The sequence below is a fragment of the Lissotriton vulgaris genome, chromosome 2_1 (assembly GCF_964263255.1).
Source record: "Lissotriton vulgaris chromosome 2_1, aLisVul1.2, whole genome shotgun sequence".
Classification (NCBI taxonomy): Eukaryota; Metazoa; Chordata; class Amphibia; order Caudata; family Salamandridae; genus Lissotriton; species Lissotriton vulgaris.
The window spans coordinates 746,488,048-746,506,070 of NC_141687.1; the positions used below are offsets into that span (position 1 = coordinate 746,488,048).

Consider the following 18,023-nt stretch of genomic DNA (forward strand, 5'->3'; position numbering starts at 1 on the left):
AAACCGACCAGTAATCACCGTCACCGTGCGTCACGGCTGCCAGCCACGCTCGCCCTCACCTGTGCTGAGCAGTCCAGACCTGAGTTCCGACTCCCATTACTTCAAAGGCACTGGACGTGCTTGACTGGTTAAATTACACGCACCACCACTGGATACTCGGTGCGGTGGCTGGTGAGGACAGAGAGGTGCGGGTATGCTGGGGCGGGCCACGGGCAGCGAAAATGCAGACTCTGCCCACGTGTTGCTGCCTCTGCCGTGCACAGCCCAACCCCCACAGAAGACCAGCCCAGGGCAGCAAACCACCCGGCCCATCAACAACTACTGCAGTGTCCCGCCCACTGGGCCTGATCCGCGGCTGGAAGTGACGTCTTGAAGAGAGTGAGGAGGAGGAAATACTTTTGAGAATCGAATCGGAGGAATCCGTGTCATCCCTGTCAGTCATGCACGTCACAGTAAGTGTTGACATTTACTGCATGCATCAAGATTCGTCGTCGGTAACTTTCTTAAACTAAGAAGTCAGTCAGTCACAGGAAGCAGCACAGCACTAAAGCACGACAGCAGTAGCAGTCAGCACACGCTCTCTGTGTGTGCCAGTGCCGCGCGCACAACTCGACTTAATGATGGCAGGACAGGTGCACTTAATGCAGCGTGACTCGGTGACTGTAGACCCGGCCCTCATAATTAGGTGCCGGTGCTAAGCACCGGCAAGCTCCGGCTCAAATTAAGCCCTGGGCCTGTCTAAAGTGGCACAGTGGGTGAGAAACAAAAAGGTTAGAATGCTACCCTGAGTGAATGCCACTGATTAGACTATTTGCAAGCATTCATCCCATCACCTTCTGGGTATTTGATTGTTAGTAGTTGCTTGGAAAATGGCGACTGGTACATCTGCGAATTCCAAGCAGTTATACATTTTAACCCATTCAAGGGGTACATCTATGAGAACTGATTTACTAATTTTTGGTAAACCAGTAAGTAAATGTCTAAGTTTCCACTCCAAAAAATGAGAACATTTTAAGCTCTTGTTGAAAGGAGAACAACGAGAAAAACAGACAAAGCAAACCCGACTAGGGGCTCCAGGCCAAACCACCAAGTGAAGAATACATTTGGGGGATGTTACCCCACCAAGCTCGTCCCTACCCTTCACACCTGGGCCTGATAGTTCTCCCTAGGTACTCATGACTATAGTCACTTACAACACATTGACTTGGGAGTCCCTGCCCTGGGATCACTAATTTTAAATGTATTTTCACAGTACACACTCTTCTCAGTCTCTGCTACGAAAAGCCTTGATGGTAGCGTTCTCAAATCGGTGCATGTAAGCAGTGCTCCGTGTTTCCAGTCCTCGCCTTTTACAAATCATTTTGTCAAGTGACTGAATGCCTCATGTACTAAACCTATGTTGCAAATAGACGCAGATGTGCCAGTAAATGAACATGGCGAGCTGAACCCAAGGGTCTGGCCTGGGTCTAAGAGCCAAGCTATGAAAACCTTTTTTTCCATGTATATTGTGCAATAACGAATGTACACATATGATACAGTCTCTTTAAATAAATAAAAAAGAAGTATATTTCATGATCTTGCGGAAGCATTTTATCATAGTACATCAGATTATATCACTGCATAGGGAGACATTTATTAAAAGTGATAGCTTTTAAACATGAATTTAGAAACATAAATGGCTTGCCGCCCCACCCCTAACGACAATACCATTAGTGAACTTAAAGGCAATTCAGTAGTCAATTAAACCATAAATATGGTCTAGATTCTTATTATACCTGAAGCAATATTACAGTCTATTAAATCAAGCCTGTCTTTGTTTGAAATCGCTGGGGAACCACTGGGGATTAGAGTGCTGTCATTTTATTTTACTTTATTCCGTGTTCCTCGATATTAAAACTCCTTAGTAAGGAGAGGTGAAATTCCCACAGCAGCAGGTGAAGCGACATGTTTAATAAAGCTTGAAAAATGCTTTTCAATTGGTTTCTGATTGAATTAATAACACAACTAATTAAATCAGATTTTTAATTTTTCACTCAATGGAATATTGTTTCCAAATGTTAACTACGTTTTTGATCCACGAGACTTCACCAATAGAACCCAAGAGCACAAATATTGACATATTATGCAACATTTTTATTTCACCAACCAAGTGCAGAACTTTTGTTTTGACAAATTGTTACGGTTGAGCACTTTCCCAACTTCTCATTGGGCAAAATTATTTCAGTCCAAACACGTTTTTTAAGGAGACATTTCCTACAAAATCTTTTTATTGTAGTATTTCCCCAGATTGCTCTGTCTGGGGCAAATCGTCTACTACAAATAGTTTTAACTTGTGTTTTGCCATCAAAAGTCTACATTAGCAAATATTTTAATTTGTAAATACTGACAGAAGCATACAGCAAATGTTAAGGAATACACAGACATAATGCCAATCACCAGTATAGCGTTTTGCGTCCTATCGTACAATGTGTCCTTCCATGTAATACCAAAGTTATAGTACCACAACTGTATTACGTGCTAATCTCCGCATTTTAGGCTGTTTTCCAATGTATCTAACTACACTATTGATTGCTGATCCCGATGTAAATCTAAAACATATAAATATGCTTTGCCAGAATATACACAAGTTTATTTAGGGAAGTGATTTAATAACTACTATGTAAACATTTTGTTTTTTAACAATGTGACAAAGAAAAATATATATAAGAACTTTCAATTTGGTGCCCCAAACAAATTGTCTGTGACCATAAAAATCAACCCAATTATGACTGACGACGGGTTTATGTAACATGTATTGTAATAGTTGGATTTGCAAAGAAAATCTCACAATGCCCTAGAGCACATCACGATGGTCCGATCTGTCAATAGCGAATCACATCATAGGCGCACTAATCGATATCTTTATATAATGAAAAAGTCAGTGTACTTGTTACAAGCTTTTAACACGCATTAGAACGTTATCGTGGGTCAAGTGAGTGAAGGAGGAGGGAAAGATAGAGAGAGTGGCATACCTTAGGGTGACGACTTCGGTGAATATATTTTCTTATTAGCATTCTATATGATTGGCTCTTCGTACTTTCGTAGGATAGGAGGCCGCATGATACAGATTAATATGCCTGCGATATGCAGAAAAATATACTTCGGAAACAGAAAAACATCCTTCTCTCCGAGCAGGCACCGCCATCTGCGCACAATCCAAAACCTTCTTCACAAAAGTGTCAACAACACAGGAATGTTACTGATGTGGGATGCCAGCAGTGTTAACAGCTTGTGCCAAAAATATCTCACACGCAACCTCTCCACCGTTCATCAACCGGAGGTACGTCTTTGTCGAGCTACTTTTACAGGCTGGCACACCTGTGTTAAAACATGTTCAGGCTTCGATGGACAATATACACTGGGGGTGGTCACCAAAGTAATTCAATCCAGACGAGAACTGTCCTAATACAGTTGAAGTGGGACAATTAGTGTGTACTGTTTTCCCAGAATAGCACGCGCCTACCTACCGAATTAAAAACACCTGCCGCTGCCTTAAGCTAAATAATAAACTGCTCACAAAGTAAACAACTTGGAGAACAAACGAATCGTTTTGGGCAAATAAACTTTAGCTACTCATTAAGGCACAGACTTGTGTTTGGAAAAGCTTTATCACAGCTTAGATTTCCTCAAAGGAAACCACACGTCACATTCTTGCACACATATTGCACTTTCTCACAAATGGCACACCAGTATGTACTTTGTCACAATCATCTTCACGATTGTAACTCTTGCATCAAGATAAAACATTTTCTGAAAACACTAGATTGCTAGGTGAAATCTCACCCACGGGTACTGCTTTGCCCCCATGAAACAAATATACAGTATGCCATCAAATACTCTTTCAAACCAAAGAATGCTCCACATTTCCTGAGGGGTTTGGACCCAGTGAGGTTATCTCTACTTCCAGACAGAAATGTCTCAACATGCCACTAGCTAAGTTTTTAACTAATCCGAAATACTGTTAGCCTACTTTGGATATTTTTAAAGCTTTTACATTTCTCACTGAGAGTCCAAACGTTGCCTTTGGATTTCTTGGAAATCAAGATAAGTGTAGCTTGTTACTTTTAAAGAAAAGGCAGGCCTATGATTACTTTCTGTTCAACTGCAAGCCTGACCAACCTTAACAATGGTGCAAGCCCATTTTCCATTATGCAAACAAATTATGTGCCCTCGCCACATCATACGAACATTGCTACTAATGTGGTTTGCAATTATTTTACCAAAAGATTGGTTTGAAAAAAACAATATTTCAGAAGGGAAGCTTACTGTACTAAGAATGCAGAACTGACTTTTTCTGGTTTCATCTCCCCATCTATGTATTATGCATGTGCATAAAGCATAAAATACGCTAAGTTGCTTTTGTGCTGGATGTTTAATTAACTAAGGGGTGTTGTGAGGTTTATTTTCCAAAGAAAACCACTAGGGGCGAAATGAGAGCTGTTCTCACCTGTCTTCCAGCCCAGGGTGCACACATGTGCTTAGCCTATCAAGGCTGATGTCCCAACACTTGTTTTTCAAAGTAGAGTGACTGTGTCTCAATTTGCTGGAGGAACATTCTTTTATCTCCTCCGACGCTCATGACGAGCTCAGCTCGTCATGAGCCACGGTTCTCGTGTGCTCATGATGAGCTGAGCTCGGCATGACCATTAGAACGCTCAGCTGCGGGGCTAATTCTCCTGCTGTGCTGGGCGTTCTAACGAACAGGTGTGGTCATGACGAGCTCAGCTCGTCATGAGCACACGAGAAACGTGGCTCATGAGCACCGGGGCGCTGTGCGCGGCCCCCCTCCCCCCAGCACAGAGGGGGAATCGGCCCCGCAGCCATGGGGTTATATGGAATAACTGCCACCATAACAAATCAGAAAGTTGTTGCTTGAGCCCCTCGTTCACATGCACCTCTGGTAGGAGCCATGGTATAGTGAAACAAGTAGTGCAATGGGAAGGATGAAGGACACACAACCAAGCAACACAAAACATGATCAGTACTCAGGGGCAGACAATATATCTCCATTTCCACTTAGTTTTTTTTATAACCAGTGTAGGAAATTGGGTTACTGGTTGAGAGGGGATGAAACCCTACTCATGCAGCAAACACATTTTCTCTCAGGGTGAAACACAAGCAAACTAAATAAAATCTGGAGAAAGGCCAGGGTGTTGGTAAAACTGGAATTCATGCGACCCTTGTAGTGACCCAATGTAGTGATGGTACGTGCCTCACAAATGGCTCGGCCCATAAGCAACTGGGAAATGGTAATGCAGGTAGTTGGTGGAGGTTTGTACCCCTTAATCTTCATATGATTGTGGAGAATAATATCCAATGTTTGTGTTCAACAGTGGTTGCTACTTTTTTTTATTTTCTTAGTTACACATAGTAATGTTGAAAAAAGACAAAAACAGCCGATACGCGTTTTGACCGATGGCCGATTGGCCGAGGGCTTTTTTCAAGGCTGATAAGTAGAAGTGCCCAAAAGCATAAGTCATACATACATCATGAGTGCATAATACAAAAATTGAAATGAGCCCAAACCAGTGAATATAAATGGGATGTCAATAAAGTGATATGAAACCATGGAAGAAAAGGGAGATAAAGATTGGAGATCGAAGATGGGAAAAAGTGAAAAGAAAGGAAAAATTGAAAAGGAAGAAAAGAAGGGAGAAACAGGACAGAAAGCGGGAAATAGGAAGAAACTAAATAGACAAAATAAACATTCTGATTTGTAATGAAAAGGCAAACATCTGAAATTGCATAAAGTACAATCATCAATTAAAATAAGTACATAATCACCAAGTCATATCAAAGATCAAAGAACAAGGAGTTCAGTGGATGGACATACACATTGAGGGAGAGAAGCACCCCTGAACGTATACATGTCAAAATGACAGACATATCCCATATGTCATTGTGTGAGCTACATAAGCACTTCAATTACAAGCTCAGGAAGTTGCTTATAATATGAGATGCATGGCACCCTTCCCAGAGCACAAGTCCATCAATATATTGTTGGAAATTAAAATATTAAGAGGAGTAACAAATGCTTACCAGGAGTCTTTTAAGAATGTTAAGGAAAACTGTTATGTAAAGGGATGTGTGTAAGGAGCAGTAATTCAAGGTATACCAGTGAAAAAAAAATGTGATCTGCCATGAGAGTGTCAGACATGTGTCAAACATGTGCCAAAGAATTGCGATTTTAGTACATACACATTAGACTTGAGCTATGGAATGAGGGTAATTGCACAATCATAGGACACAAATAAAGGGGTCATTAAAAACATGCAGGGTCAAGTGAGCGCTCCTATGATCCAGGGTAAAAACCCAAAATAAACAGGACAATTGTATGTAGGGTACAAATTGGGCTAAAAAACCATAGTATTGAAAACGCCTAATAAAATACGAGAAATGGGACATATGCAAAAGCGCAGAGTCAGACGTGCGCTCATGTGGTCTGGGATAAAAAGGCAAGTATTAATGTAATCAGTGCGTGAGAGAGAGACCCAGTACAGTGTCAAGCAAACCTAATGGGAGCCGCCTGAAAGGTAAGTATTAATATGTTCAAGGCGTGAGGGGCAGATCCAGGAAGGTGTCCGCTAAAATTGAATAAAGCCGCCTGAAAGGGTGCCGATGAGCAGAACATCGTACCGGTGGAATTAACCGATCAAATGCACAAAACAGTCAGGCTTAACTTAGAAGTAATGTGTAAAGTATTTATGTAACACTTCAAGAAGTAAATAAAGTGAAAAACACAACACAAGAAACTTCCACACCAATATAGAAAAATAGAGTAAAATGTAATAATTTGAGGCCAAAACAACAACAATCCAATCAGTGAAACTGGATGTATGCAATTTTAAAAATGTATGTGAAAACAGTGCCTAGAAACAAAAAGCGGCAACTGTGGTCATCTGATAGTGTTGGACTGGGGCAGAGTCACAAGTTCAGCCCAATCTCATTGTAGTGAGAGCCGGGTAAAGGGATCAAGTTAGGCCCGCATAACAAAGTACCTTAAATCTTGGTTTGCGGATCGTTGAAAGGCCATGCGTTGAGGATGTGTCACTCAGCATCGGTTACGAGGAAGCTGCAGTGCTGCGATGCAGAGTTCTGTATCGTCATTGAGGACGTCGCCGAAGAGGGACTTGTGGTGCTAAGTCCTCCTTGAAATTTGTGTTGCACAGCAGCAGCGGTACCGAGAAAGCTATGGGGCTTTGATGCGAAGTCCTGGATTGTCGTTGAGGGACTTGAAATGCGAAGGCCTGTGTCGAGGATACATCGCACAGTGGCAGTTCGGAGGAAGCAGCGAACTCCAATGCAAGGTCTTGAGTCAGGGATGCGTTGCACAGTAGTGGTTCCAATGCATCTGCTAGGAGATGCTCCACAGTACGTCTGTTCTTCTCAAAGGACCACATCTTGCAAAGGATCAATGGGGCTGGCGGAGCACTATTAGCCCCATTTTCAAAGGCCCTGGATTGGGGTGGCACCAGGGGGGCAAGACTCACAACAGGCAGAGTCAAGAAACTGGGTTCAATGTGGTTGGAGCCTTTTGTGTCCCTGAGGCTCTGATTAGGAGGCCAACCAACTAGCCCTTGAAGTCACTTTGGTGGTCATGAGTTCAAGATGCAGTTCCAGTCCTTCTCATTCAGGCAGCAAAGCAGAAGCGTATCCGTCCTTCTTGCAGAGCAGCACAGCATTCCTGAGTCTTCCATATTCCTAGAGGTGAACTGAAGAGTGGGGTCTGAGGGTCCAATATTCATAACTGGTTCCCACTCAGAAGTAGGAGAAGTTTCTAGAGCTTCCACCCCAAGAAGTGCTTCACAATTTTCAGCCTCCCTGCCCTGGCCTCAGCTTATGTGGTGTAACAAAAGTCAAACCCTTTCTGAGTTTGCTCAGGCAGAGCCTTTGTGATGTGCAAGTGTGGTAGGTGATAGCGCCCCCCCTCATCAAGTCAAAGATGGCCCATCCTACCAACTCCTATTCCCTTTTGTCCTCACGGTCTGGGAGCAATAAACAAAGACCAACTGCCAGGTACACCTAGTTATGTGACTCATGACACAGGATGTAGCCATCAACTGGTCATTCCAGGAAAATGTAAACTTTCTAAAAGGAACATTTCAGACTTGTGGCTTAAAATCCATCTTTACAATTAAAATGTGGGTTTTAAATTACAATTCCACTGACACTAAGCTCAACATTCCTATCCGCTTCCTACTGAAACTTACAACTTATTAACTGTAATAAGGGAGCCTAATATTACCCTATGAGAGAGGCAGCACTTACAGTAGCGAAAACAAATTAAAGTTTTTCAATACCAGAGCATGTAAATCTTAAAGGTACATGCCCAACATTTTAAATCACTGCACCGTGGCCTTTGGGCCCTGTAGGGACAACCCTTGAGGTGACTTATATGTATTAAAGATGGAGGTATGATAAGATAAACCTCTTGCCTGGTCGAACTGACGCGTATTAAATTGCACATACAGGCTGCTGTGGCAGGCCTGGGACATGTTTAAAGGCTACTTAAAGTGAGTGGTGCAATAAGTACCTCAGGCCCACTAGATGCATTTTGTTTACAGGTCCTGGGTACAGGTAGTATCACCTTACTAGGGTCTTACAAGTAAATTTAATATGCCAATCGAATGTAAGCCAATTTTTCCATTTTTAAAGGGGAAGAGCACAAGCACTTTAGCACTATCTAGATGAGGTAAAGCGTGCCGAGTCCTAAGTCCAGAAAAAAATAACTCAGCAAAAACAAAAAGATGGAAGGCAAAAAGTTGGAATAGAACCAAAACAAGGATGTAAGGTCCAACCACCAGAAATAGTGCTGTCCCTTGTAATACGGTAGGCTGGATGGCATAAGAAACCTCCCAGGAGACTATACTCCATTCTGCAGCAGCATAGAACTAATCCCGGTCAGGGCACAAAAACTCTTGATCTTTTGCTCCAGATCCTGTGAGGCCCCATGCTCAGTTCCCACTTCCACTTGAATTTCATTTTCATTACATTGTCCAGACTGTTAAACTGTATGCACAATATTAAGCTATTATTTGCATATAAAACATTTCCCACAAACTATATGCACTTACCCTCACCAAATTTACTTTATGTATTACGCTATATGTGTTCTCTGAGTGCTGCTGCCTCTATCTTATTCCCAAACTGAAAAAGAGTGAAGGTTTGGAAATGGAAATAAATAGGAAGATGGATGAAATGTAACCATCAAACTGGTTTTGCCAAAGAAGAGCCACAGAAGAGGCTTACCCCCTAACTTACTACGTAAAAGGCAGATGTCCAAATATGAAAGTTCAATCCATGTTTCTCAGATCAATCTCAGTGAAAGTCCATCTCCTCAAGTAATCTCATAAGCACATCCTGCCTTTTCAATGCCCACAAGTATTCAGGCACACAACTTTCCCCTTGCTAGCCCCCACACCATATGAAGACTAGCTCAAAATGTAACTCTATTATTCTTCTCTTCCTATAAACCATAGTGATCACTTCCTCTGTAGTCCCTGTTGCTTTTTACCAAATTTCCTTGAAAGCGGGCCCTCTGAACTGCAGGCAAAGTTTAGGGTCGCTTGAAGACATCCTCTTTCATGTTATCATAAGCGTCAGTTCTTCGATCAGACGGGGGTTCTTCCAGTTGCTGTGGGTGTTTTAACACTCGATGACCACCAACATTTGAGAGTTTCTCTTTGAGCTGACATAGGGTGGAGCGAGATTCATATTAGATGTATTCATTTTTCTTCAGAATCCAGAGCTTTTACTAGGTGACTCAGCATGTCAGCAGCTCAGTATCTCCTTGTCTTCCCAAACAACCACTGCCCCTGCTATATGCTTTCCTACAGCTTACCCACACCAAAGCAATTCTGATTTGATGATATCCCACGCTCTGTCCAGTTTCTACTTCCTTTACATATTTTATTTATTTATTTTATATTCTTATATAGCGCCTGATTCGACCCCCGAAGGGGTATCTCCGCGCTTTTGCCAGTGGAAGAATATAACTCGTGCTGATCCATGGTCAGAGGGATAATTAGACTTTATTATGTGGTTTAGATGTCTATGAATAAATGAGTTTTGAGGGACTTTCGGAAGGTTAGGTGGTTAGTGATTTGTCTCAGTATATGAGGCAGTGAGTTCCAGTGGACAGGTCCAGTGTGGGCCAGGGCGCGGCCTCCCTGCCTGGATTTTTTAATTCTGGGTACCTGTATTAACTGCAGATTACTGGAACGTAAGGAGCGTCCAGGAACATAAGGTAAGAAAGCTTTTGTCAGAAACTTGGGACCGGTACCTGACAGACATTTGTGAATAGTGCATAAGATTTTGAACTTAATGCGTTGCCGCACTGGGAGCCAGTGGAGTTTAGTCAGCAGAGGACGGGAGGGAGTCCTAGGTGGAACGTTAAGGACAAGCCTCGCCGCGATATTTTGGACTATTTGCAATTTGTTGAGCTGTTCTTCATTAGCTGATAAGAGAAGACCATTGCAATAGTCCAATCTGCTGATGACTAACGCCTGGACCAGTGTCTTCCTATGACTGTCAGGTAAGTATGGAAAAACCATTCTCAGCAGTCCAATGGCACGAAAACAGGTGCCAGCCACTTGGTTTACATGATCTTTCAATGTTAGTGCTTGATCTAATAGCACCCCCAAGTTTTTAACGGTCTGTTTAGGACTAGGGACAGGTCCCAGTTCCAAGGGCCACCAGTCGGGGGACCATAGTCTCGCTGCCTCCCCAAACAACATTACTTCTGTTTTTCCTACATTACATTGTAGGCAGTTCTTAGCCATCCACTCTGACACTGCCCTCATTCCATCTGCAAACGATTTTTTTAGTGCAGGCGTGAAGGTCTTAAAAGGGAACAGAAGTTGGGTGTCGTCAGCATACGACACTGGGGTGAACCCAAAGGATCTCACTAAGTCAGCCAAGGGGGCCACGTACACATTAAATAATGTGGGGCTTAGGCATGAGCCCTGTGGCACTCCCTTGGTGAGCTCCCTAGAGATGGATTTGTGGGAGCCCAACCTGACTTCTTGAGAGCGGCCTGAAAGAAAGCTCTCCATCCAGGACAGAGCCACACCCCCTAGTCCCACATCCCTCAGACGACCGAGAAGCACCTCGTGTGACACCGTATCGAAAGCAGCGGATAGATCCAACAGCACCAGAATCATGGACCCCCCTCCGTCCAGCGTCATCCTGATGTTATTGGTCACTGTTAGGAGGGCTGATTCAGTGCTGTGGTTGGGCTTGAACCCAGATTGTGAGTAGTCCAGGCCCTCCGTTGCTTCGATATGTTTGGATAAATAGGTGTTCACGTGCTTCTCGGTCATCTTACTGATGTACGGCAGGAGGGAGATGGGCCGGAGATTCGAAAGATCTGTCCATGGGGATGCCGCTTTTTTCCTTATTGGGTTCACCACCGCTTTCTTCCATTCCATTGGGACCTGTCCTTCTGTCAGTGAGATGTTCATCACAGACTGAATGGAAGGTCCTAAGAGGGTGATCAGAGGGGCGACCATTTTGGCAGGAAGGAAGTCATTGGGGGACCCAGATTTTATGTGGCTGGTAAGAGGGGGAAGATCTATGTCGCAGATTGGCGGGAAGGATAATAATTGATGTTTGTTTTGTTTGGATGAGTTATGTGGGAGAAAACTCTTATTCCCAGCGCTACTAGAGGCCATTATTTTATCATAGATAAGATTGATTTTATTTTCAAAGAACACCGAGATCTCATCACAGAGGGTCTGAGAGAATTCATCGGGGCTCACAGGCTATGGGTTTCACAAAGCTCTGTAGTATTTTAAACAGCTCCCTTGGGCAGTTACCTGCCTCCGCGAGTTGTTGGGTGAGACTGTTTTTCCTAGCTTGTTTTATATTTTTATAGTAGGTTGACTGGGACTCTTGATATATTTTCTTGTTCTCCTCAGTTCTCAATTTCCTCCATACTTTTTCCGCTCGTCTGCATTTCTGCTTCTCTATTCTGAGTTCCTGTGTATACCAGGTTTCTTGCTTGGAGGAGGGATATTGTTTATGTAGCTTTAGTGGGGCCAGAGTTTTGATGGCTTGCTTAAGTGAATCATTGAATATTTGTACCTTACCTTTCTCAAAGGTAGGCTCACAATCTTCAGGATAGTCGTACCTCAGCACAAGAAAATTCACACAATTCTATTTTCAAATTTCAAGACAACTAGAAATCTACACATCAAGTTGGAGGAAAGGTCTCTAGCTTATCTATTCTGTGATAATGTGCTTCCCCCAAACATCCCTCAAGAAACCTAATTTCCCTAAAACATTCACTGCTTGCTGAGAATACATATGTTCTCTATTGTGTGACCAATGAGGCAGATGCTTATCTCAGAGGATGTCTTGCACCTTATAAATTAGCTACAAATCCTTTAACCTGAGCAAATCATCCATTAAAAACAGCAGAATTTTATTCAGTGTATTAACAAAAATAAATTCTTAGACACTTTACCTCATTTACACAATACTTCCATCATTCGGAAAGTCTCAATTTTCGAAATCTATATTTTAGAGATCAACCTCTAAGTTCCAGCAGTATTCTTTTTGTTCAGAGTGTGAAACCACTAAGTAAAAATAGAAATTAAACAGCAAAAATAGCAACAATAGTGCAAATAATGCAATGTCTCTCGAGCAAAAGAAAAATATCACAGGGCAGTGCGTGCACTGAAGATGTGCATATTGTTTGAGTACAGGATACTTTTTTTATAGTCCACCAAAATCATACAAGAAGTGTTCATATTCCCCAACTTAAGACAGAAAATAAGACAATGACCTCGATATAACTGAAATTAAAATCACATTAAATTACAACAGGTTTACATAAATGTTTATTCCTTGTTGCTATGGATTCTGAATAGCACTTCATTTAATCAAAGCAAACATGTGAGGTTGCTGTCTGAAAGCGCTATTCCAGCTCTTACAAACAATGCTTCTTCCAAGAAAACTAATAACAAAACAGTAGATATCCTGGAGAGAAAATTGACTAAGAAATTGTGTTACCTTTTCTTATGTGACATTAAATTACACTGATTAAGTGTGCTTTTAAAAATTCATTTGAGACCCCCAGAAGATATACAGGCCAAATCAGTAGCTTTTCATAGAATGCAAGCTGACATTGCCATAGATGTGGACCCCAAACATGCACTCTTAGTTTTTGCTAGCTGAATGCTCGCTCACCTTTCTCAACAAGCTATGTCAATAGTCCACATATACAACAGTTTCAATAATAATATATGTTTTAGCATTTTTAAATGCTGTTCTCATCAATGGTTTCAAAGGGGTTAAAAGCCCATTTCCTTTGCTCTTGTATGCTGGCCTACTTATGAGTTCTGAAACTACCTAAGCCAGGTCATCGAGAATTTAGGTATCCAAGAAATGTGGGCCGTTACTCTAGAAAAGGCAGCCTTTTAAAGCAACAATCTCCTCAACTCGATTTCTGTCTCTGTTTACGAACACAAACGCCCTTGCAAGAAGAAAACACGACTGGACTGTGAATAATTCATAGTACAGCTCCTTTGCACGTCACTTGCTCTTTATAACTTTTTAAAAGGGGTACATTTGTTCTTATCATACCTTCCTAAGAGGCGGACTTAGAAATAGGGCATATATCTGGGCTCAAGGTGCATACATTATCCACAAATGTATAGCATACAAGATGGTATCTTACTCTCCAGCTCTAGGATGTGGCCTTTTGAAATTGTCCATAAGTCTCTCAAGTAATCATGAAGGGGAAATGCATGCAAAACAGTAATCCACACTTTGGTTTCCTCCAGGTTGAATTACGCGAATAGTCTATACCTGGGATTTGCTGCTTTTCTAACTCGCAGACTGCAGATATTCAGAACACAGCTGCAAGGTTGATCTGAAAAGTCCCATACAGGCAGGCCATATCCCTTCATCTGAAGCAACTTCATTGGCCTCCAGGGGTAAACTGAATCAAGTTCAAAGCTCTAACAATAGCTTTTAGAGCTTTCTCTGGACATGGCCCTGCTTATCTGCAAAAAAAGATTGCACTCATTAACAATGCAGAGCGCCTGGATTAGACCATCTGCTTCTGCTTCATGTTCTAAAATTTGTGAGGACAAGACAAAGATCTTTCATGGTTGTAACAGTCAAGCTGTAGAATACTCCCCCAATACATTTATGGATAGCCACACCCATCTCAACTTTTAAGAAAGAATTGAAAATATTTCTCTTTGACAAAAGCTAAATCCCCCTCCTCTTACCGCCATTGGATTTACTTCTGTTAAACTGTCCACTTGAGGGCCTGGCAGCAGTGGTGCACTATACAAATGGACAATTGAATTGAATTGCATTAAATTGAAGGGACAAGGACAGGTTCATTAAAACATTGCTCTTTTGCACCACATTTTCACTTTATGAATTGTTTAAGGGGTACACCCAGTGGCGGCAGCCTCTGAACAGGGGTGGTGTGAGGGAATGAAAAATAAATAAATAAATAAACGTACCTTCTCTGCAGTCGCCGCTGCACGCCTCTCCTGTCCCTCTGCACACCTCTCCTCCATCTGCTGGCAGCACCGGAAGCAACCAGGCTTCCGAACTCTCCTAGCCAATCACGATGCTGCCTGAGCAGCATTGTGACTGGTCTGAGCGGCCTGTGTGGCTGCTCAGGCAGTGCCTGGAGAGGCTGGGCATGTTACCCACGGGGTTGTACAACACAGCCCAATGGAGAACATACCAAGTACGCATGACAGTTTGGCCGACCCTAGCAGGCCAGTCAAGCAGTCATGAGTATGTATGGAGGGAGAACAAACTACTCCTGCTCCCTCAGTGGCCAAGCCAGCCCCACCCTGCCAGACCTGGCTGGAAAAACCAAAGGAAATGATGGACGGAGCGTTGACAACACAAGCACTCACCCACAGTCAACTGATCTGGGTTTAATCCATCACCGTTCTTTAGCCCACTCTGCCACCCCAGTTCAGACATGGCCATATGCAAATCAGTCTGACCCTGTCCCTCATGGGAAAAGTCCAGCCCGAACCGCCAAGCCATGCCTTCCCTGGACCGGAAACAAGCTACTGAGGACCGGTTTCTGGCATTTCAGCCGTCTTCAGCCCGGCTTGCTTGAATCCAGTGGCAAAGTGAGCAAGGGACTCACGTCTGAGCATACCCTGCCACACTTATGGCGAACAAAGAAAAACCAAAGGAAATGATGGACGGAGCGTTGACAATACAAGCACTCACCCCCAGTCAACTGATCTGGGTTTAATCCGTCACCGATCTTTAGCCCACTCTGCCACCCCAGTTCAGACATGGCCATATGCCATTCTGTCCATCAACTGTTGTTTTTGCAGACCTAACCGGAACAAAGAAAAATAAAATGATAATAACTTCTTGTTATAATCATTTTCTTTTGCACTGCTCAAGGAGCAGTGGAGCAACATTCCTCAGAGGAGCTTCCACTGGGTGCATCTGCTCTTTATTATTCTGTTTTAAGAGGCTGATTTTAGAAACACAATCTATATCTGGGCTGAAGGTGTATGCCTGCTTTTTATTACCCTGTTTCAAGAGGTTGACTCCTTTGTCTGGATCTTTTGGGAAACAAGAGGGCGTAGGGTCAGTTTAATTTAAACTGAGTTATTAATACACATGATATTTGCACTCGATAGCCAGGTTTAGGGGTTCTCATCTACACTAACAATCAGCATTTTAAGGTTTGGAACCAAGTGAGGTAACAAAAAGATAAACTTGCCCCACTAAAATACAGGGAAAGTGCATAAAGAGTGATTAGGGCCTGCGAGCGGTTTTAGAAACAAAAACTCCAGTTTGCAGGATTTATCAGTCATTCATTGCCTTTACTTCTTGATAATGGTGTCAACATGCTTTGTCTCATACTCTTGATGAGTTTGCTAGAAATGGTTTTTATTAACACACAAAATAATGGGGATTGTTAAATTGCTGTCTTTTTTTTCCAAGTAAATTTTTATGTAGCAAACATTGTTCTTTTAAATTGTAATGCAATGGTTTTTTATTAACTATGGAAATAAACTTGAGTTGACTCACTATCCGCATCATATGTGTTTTAGCCCAATCATGCTCCATATTCATCAGATCTTTGGGCTCTCAGGATGACAATGCATCATACAAGTTAAGTGTCCCACCTCACCTTTTCTGTCTCTTATGACAGCTAGTAAGTATCTAACTGTTCCACTACATACATAAACATATAAAGTGCCAGGGTATCTTAATTTTCAAACTTCATATTTTTGCTGAATTTCAAAAGAAAATATAAATTTTATGAGGGCCATTTTGACAAACCAAGAGCACATGGTCCCTAGATTTTGTACAATTAAACTTATAGCTAAAGTCTCTTATGTAGACAATATAAAACCCCTATATTTGACTCTAGTACCAGGCAAATTAGAAGCTGTCTCTGTCTCCTAAATTGGTTGTTCAGCAACTATCTGTCTACTTTAAAGTGATAGCCTCAAATTAAATTTTTTTTATTAGTCTCAAATCCAAGGTTCGATCAATTTTTGGGAAACCTTTGAGAAGTGTGGTGAACCTAGAGAACTGCAGCATGATACTTCCGAAAAATCCTGTTAACCTGTACTAAAATATCGCATCATTTCCAACTCATTGAGCAATCAGATACCTAAAAGCTAAATTGCAGAATTATAATCTTCACATAATTCTTCATCTAGGTGTTTTCCACTGTTGAGTGCACAATTTGAATTTCAATCTTAATTTGGCTGGAGCTAAGTTGTCTTTATTCCTAAAAGCATCATTAAATCACTTCTTTCTGCGTAGTTTATTACTTTTAAACTTGTTTACTCCCTAACGTGGGAAATGTATCTTATTACTGCACATCCCTCCAGATTAGACGATTTTAAAAATTGAGCTACTGATTCCGCCTCGTACCTAATGTTGAATCGTGCTTTTTATTTAAGAAATGATGTAGTTTTTCCATCTACCTTTTTCACATGCTTTCCCTGGGCCTAATTTGCAAAGACAAGTAATAAAAATCCAGCCATGTCCTCCCGATGTTTGGAGTAAATGTATAACTTTGTGCTGATTCACAAATAATCCCCGGAGTATTCCAACTGTAAATTAATAGGAGCCCCACAACTGTTCGGAACGAGTTTGTAGAAATGTGCACTTGCAGATATAATAGTTACATATTTCTCTCTCTAAAGATAAAAAGTTTTCCTTGGGAAAATACTTTCCTGTAGACTCCCTGATACATGGGAATGTTCCCTACCCACCCCATCTGGAATGGCACCTAACCATGTCTTTAACAGAAGAAATTTCAAACGTGTCTGCACCAGTAGCAGCAAAATTACCACTAGAGTTAACAAAGAACCCAAAACACTTCTCCCCAATGACTACTTTCCCACCTCTAAGCTAAATTTCCAGAAAATCTTTCACCATTATAAGTGTGATTATTGTTAATAAAATTCAATGTATCTGGACCATCCCTTGTAAAATCTTTGTGAATCAAGCTCTTCAGGAGTTATTCCACCTTGCGGATATAAAATGCTCCTAAGCAATAACTTTCATTTGAGGTTTTTAGCCCTCTTAACTGAATCTTCACACAAATGTACATCTTTTGTTGCAGCTCAATGTTATTAAGTATTTACTTTTATGGAAATTCATGGGCTCTTTCCAAGCGAGTGTATAGTCTAGCTTAACTAGATCATCTGGGTACATTGATATGTATCACAACATAGTTTGAAGTGACAGAAGAATGGAATGTGAGCCTAGCGTCAAGGTGAAAGAGATGCCAAAGTTCAGACCTGCAACCAAAGTGCATCCTTGTGCAAACCAAATGAATGGTATAAACATGATGTAACCAAGTGATATGTACACTTACTGCTTATACTTGTATTGCTTATACTTGCACTGAGCAGTGATATCTGTGTTAAGATATCAACTTACTAAAAAACTAAAAGCATTTCTCTCTGAATATGGAATCTCACAGCAGGCATCTTTGACAAGAAACCTATGCT

General features: G+C 41.8%; 1 protein-coding gene across 5 annotated transcripts in view; it reads right to left on the reverse strand.

Moving 5' to 3' along the window:
- PLEKHA7 (pleckstrin homology domain containing A7) overlaps positions 1 to 18,023 on the reverse strand; it is a 1,124,460-nt gene that overhangs the window by 707,333 nt on the left and 399,104 nt on the right. The window contains exon 1 of one of the 5 annotated variants that reach the window (XM_086956047.1): positions 3,012 to 3,150. The exons of the other annotated variants lie outside the window; for them this stretch is intronic. The gene's annotated coding sequence lies outside the window, so the exon portion shown is untranslated. Of the gene's footprint in view, positions 1 to 3,011; positions 3,151 to 18,023 lie in introns of those variants that run through there. 5 annotated transcript variants of the gene reach the window in all.